The 5,102-nt window shown below is 39.4% G+C and overlaps 1 protein-coding gene across 2 annotated transcripts in view; it reads right to left on the reverse strand.

Annotated features, from left to right (window-relative positions):
- RARRES1 (retinoic acid receptor responder 1) overlaps nucleotides 1-4,692 on the reverse strand; it is a 115,880-nt gene extending 111,188 nt beyond the window's left edge. Inside the window, exons 1-2 of one of the 2 annotated variants that reach the window (XM_072960001.1) lie at nucleotides 4,609-4,692; nucleotides 3,969-4,093 (exon numbers count right to left, since the gene is read on the reverse strand). The gene's annotated coding sequence lies outside the window, so the exon portion shown is untranslated. The remainder of the gene's footprint in view (nucleotides 1-3,968; nucleotides 4,094-4,608) is intronic. The other variant, XM_072960009.1, reaches the window with a different exon arrangement.
- Between the last annotated feature and the right edge of the window lie 410 nt (nucleotides 4,693-5,102).

Here is a 5,102-nt window from a genome sequence, read left to right on the forward strand (position 1 = left end):
ACTACCCCTGGGCCTCAGCTCCAGGCCTCTGTGCGCCAGCTGTTTACATTTCTTCAAATTGGTCATGTTCCTTCCCTTCTGAGGGGCTTTGTCCATGCTGCTCCCTCTGCTAAGAATATTTTATCCAGGATTCTCTACAACCTGGTTTCCCAGCATTTACAACAGAAAACTTTAGCCCCAGCTCGGAACCCTTCTTCCTGAGGAAACTCTTGCAGACCCTTCAGGCTATATCAGGTTCTTCTAAAATTCCTGTGGTCTTTGAACAACCCTGCACTTTTCCTTCTTACCTTACCTCAGCTTTTACTGAAGAATTTGATGGGGTATCTATTGCTTCCTTTATAAGCTCCCTGAGGGCAGGGGCTGTCTGTTATGTTAATAACGACTGTGTTGATAGTGCCTAGCACAAAGTAGGCATAAAAATTTTTTTTTTCTTTTTGATAGACTTAATTGTTTTAGAGCAGTTTCAGGTTTACAGCAGAATTGAGCAGAAAATACTGAGTTCCCACATAGCCCTCCCCACCCACACATATATACTCCCCTACCCTCAACACCCCTCATCAGTGTGGCATATTTGGTACAATCGATGAACCAACATGGACACATTATTATCAACCAAAGTCCATAGTTTACTTTAGGGTTCACTTTTGATGTTGTACATTCCGTGGGTTTTGACAAATGCATAATGACATGTAGCCACCACTATAGTATCATACAGAATAATTTCACTGCCCTAAAAATCCCTTGTGCTCCATCTATTCATTCCTCCCTCCTTCTCCCCAGACCTCTGGAAACCACGATCTTTTTATTGTTTCTGTAGCTGTGCCTTTTCCAGAATGTCATTTGGTTGGAATCGTAGTTTGTAGCCTTTTCAGACTGGCTTCTTTCATTTAGTAATATGTTTTTTTAAGTTTCTTCTATGTCTTTCATGGCTTGATAGATTTTTTTTTTACTGCACATATATTTTTTAATTTACATATATGTACTGTTCATTGTTTCTAAGAACGTTTAGAGCTTTAGCTTTTTAAACTTACATAGTTATCAAAGGAATAAAGCCAACCACAAAATAAGAATTAATTCAAAAAGATACATACACCCTGCTATTAACAGCAGAATTATTTATAATTGCCAAGATATGGAAGCATCCTAAGTGCACGTCAATAGTTGAATAGATAATGAAGATGCAGCGTATATATATATATATATATATATATACACATTTTATATATATAATGTAATACAGCTCTCCCATAAAAAAGAAGGATATTTCGCCATTTGTGGCCCTTCATTCACTTTTTTTTTACTTCAAAAACCAGAATTTTATAACTGGCAGAGACATTTCCATTACATCAAAAACAATAGAACACCTGGAAATAAACTTAACCAGGGAGGTCACCTATACTCTGAAAACCGAAATGACACTAAGAAATGGAAAGATTTCGTGTGCTCTTGGATTGGAAGAATGGCCACACTACCCAAAGCAATCTACAGATCCAACCCAACTCCCATCAAAATACTCAAGATTCCTCACAGTACTGGAACAAACAATTCCAAAATTTATAAGGAACCACAAAAGACCCCAAACAGCCAAAACAATCTTTTGTAAGTCTCTCTCTTTTTTTTCTCTTTCTTCTTTTTGTTTTCTTTTCTTACGGTTTGATGACTAGAGAATGTCCTTTAACATTTACTGTAAAGCTGGTTTGGTGGTTTGGTGAAATCTTTTAGCTTTTGCTTATCTGTGAAGCTTTTGATTTCTCAAGTAAGTCTGAGTAAGAGCCTTGCTGGATAGAGTATTCTTGGTTTTAAATTTTCCCCTTGCATCACTTTAAAAATACCATGCCACTCCCTTCTGGCCTATAGAGTTTCTGCTGAAAAATCAGCTGATAACCTTATGGGAGATCCCTTGTATGTTATTCATTGCTTTTCTTTTGCTAATTTTAATATTTTCTCCTTATCTTTAGTTACTGTCAATTTGATGACTATGTGCCTTGGTGTATTCCTCTTTGGGCTGATTCTGTGTGGTACTCTCTGTGCTTCCAGGACTTGATGACTATTTCCTTTCCCAAGTTGGGGAAGTTTTCGGGTATTATCTTCCCAAAAAATTTTTGAATGGTGCATAAATAAAAAGGAGAGGAAATTGGGATAACCTTTTTGGAGGATAAGTTGGCTGGCAATATTAATAAAAAATACCTAGAAAGCATAATGATGGTGGGCTGTATGCCTTATGGCTTAGCACTTCCATTTCTAATAATTTATTCTAAGGAAACCATTAGACAAATATACACATAAATATATTTTAAGAAAATGTCTTCGTTGCAAGATTGTTTATCACAGCCTAAGACAGGAAACCACCCATGTTTATAAGGAGATTTGTTAGGTACCTTGTATCAAAAGTGAAATACTGAGCAGTCATTAATTGGTTTCATTAGAGAGCACGTTGACATGGAATGGTGGCATTATTATGTAGAAGAGTCAGAATGCTGTTGTTTTTGTAAAAACAAACATAAACATGTCTGAAGGATATGTACATAATTGTCTCTGGGTGATGACTTTTTTTTGCTTATTTGTATTTTCTAATTTTTCAACAATAAATGCTTATTGTATAATAAAAGTTTTAAAAAGTTCACAAAGAATAAAATTCAATAGACGTTTGAATGCTACTGTTTGAAGAAAGTGGTAGTGTTCAAAAGGGGGGAGAGTAACAAGTAATGTTTTCCAGAGAACTCTGTGAATGTAGATGGGAGTTAACAGACCCTGAGTGAGAAATAGAATTTGCATTGACAGGAAAAAAATTGCATGTGAGGAGAACCATAGTTGACAAACCAGTAGAGAATGGGGTAAAGTCACCTATATCTTGGTCCCACTGGTAGCAAAGAATAGCTTCACGTTGTCTGCAATCGGTCCATGATTTCTGGAGTGCCTCGGCCCCAGCCCTAGCCCCTTGGCTTCTGCCATTTGCAGGTTCTTGGAGTGCCCCAGGGGAGATTGGAGATTAGACTCTAAGCAGAGATTTGCTGCCCCTATGTCTATGGGGCAAACTTTGGTGTTTTGTAAGGAATACTGAAAAATCTTTGACATCATCCAGGCAGGAAAGACAGCCAAACTTATTACAGACTTATTAGCACTTACTCCTCTGAGGTGAAAGTGTTCCTGTACATGGTCATGCACTCAGCTGAATATGTTTTCTCCTTGGTGGATCTTTATCTGTCCCCCTTCTCAGCAGCTACCTGCCTAACTTACTCTACTCCCTGAACTGATTTTTCCCCTATAGGTTTGACTGCAAACCCATTGTGTATTGAAAATCAGTAGACCTGTGAGGCATTCCATATGAGATTAGCGTCTACTTCGTAGAAGTTTGTTTTGTCTTTTTGAAGAGGATCACCTTCCGTACTGTCTCCTGTTTTTGTAGGGTAGTAGCTTTCTGTGCTTCCATTTCCTGATTAGCAAAATGGAATATCACTAGAGTTCCTTCTTGCACTCATATTCTTAATTTATGAAACACCTAAATACGGTTAATTACCATATGTTAGATCTATATTCACTGAAGGATGACCTAAAACATTGTTGAGAGAAATATCCATTCCTTGCATCCACTTGATGGGTTGGACGGATGGGCCCTCTTAGGGTTGCGTTCGGATTTCTTTGGGCGCTCTGGCAAGGGAACGAAGCTTGTGTGGACATATCTAGGAAATAGCAGGTTGTTCTCAAACAACTGAAAGTGTGGGCTGGTGACAATTTCAGGCTTCTTGAGAGGTTTCTACCAGCCCCTTTCCTCTGCCCCTCCCCAGATATTGAGGCTTGTTCTGTTTCTGAAGGAAAATCTGATTATTTCCAGGTTTTGTGTCTTAATCATGTTCAGATAGTTTTTTAACCATTCAGAGCACACCCTTCCTGCCCTGGGTAAATAAAAGTATCGGGACGAAAGGCAAATCCTTCCCCCCCTCCCTACCCCAGTAGAGCCCGGAACTCACTGGGTACTGTGAACTAGAGATGGTTGAACTATCACTGGAGTGAGGTAGGACAAGGATGAGAGGGAGAGGAGAGAGGCCGGGTTTGAGCCAGCAGCTGCGGACTGGGAGAGCTGGGATGAGAGAATCTGCAAGGGAAACAGGGCTTGTAAGAGCAGCAGGAAGCCTCGGTTGGGGGTTGGAAGGGACGTGGAGGTGGTGGGAGGTGGGGCTGGAGTTGGGCCATCTCTGATTTCAGAGTCGCCACTCATGTGATGGAGTGAGTGTGTCAGAGAAGTAAGTGTCCTTGCTGGGTTCTGATGAGGTCCATTAGGTGCAGTCCAGGCTTGGGGGAGGGGAGAACTAAGGAATGGGCCATATTTATTGGAGACTTTTAAATGATTTCTGTGACTTTATTTCACAGTTCTATGAATTTTAATAGGCATAGGTTTGTGTTCTGGCTACCACAATCAAGATACAGAACAAACAGTTCCTTAAATGTTTCAAAGGAAAAATATTAGAATATTTTAAGATAACATGTGTGTATTCTCTTCATTTAGGAATTATTTTAGAACGTTTTGGTTTATTTTCCAACATTTGAATTTTTTAAATGTCTTTCTAGTCTGATGACTAAGTATGAAGTTTTTATAGTCATGTTACTTACATTAATATGCTGTATTTTGTAGACTACAGTATTTCACCTCCTCACATCTCTGAAATTGGGATGTATCTTTGTGGACAGTTCAGGCTGAAAGTATCTTATGATTCAAAGAAATGTAGTATTGGTAAGAACCAAGCATGATGCTGTCATAATGTGATGATGTTTGATGTAAGATGTGCAAAGACTTCTGTGTCATCATTTCTGGCATCATTGAACCTAAGGCTCTGTACTAGAGGTAGTGATTCAGAAAGATGGAAAATGTGGACTGTCTTCCTCAAGGGTCACATTGATGAGTGGGGGAAAAAGACAAAGGATCAGTGATTCTGTGATTGTGATACAGTCTGATGAGCAGTATTGTAGAGCAATGGCTAATGGGATTTAGGGGTCCTGGAGCACTTCTAAGAGTCCCAGAGGAGGTGGTCTTTGAGCTGCATCACAAAGGATGAGTAGGATGACTCACCTAAGCAGAGAAGGAGTGAGGTGCAAGTGGGGAGTCC

Source organism: Vicugna pacos, chromosome 1 (genome assembly GCF_048564905.1).
Source record: "Vicugna pacos chromosome 1, VicPac4, whole genome shotgun sequence".
Taxonomy (NCBI): Eukaryota; Metazoa; Chordata; class Mammalia; order Artiodactyla; family Camelidae; genus Vicugna; species Vicugna pacos.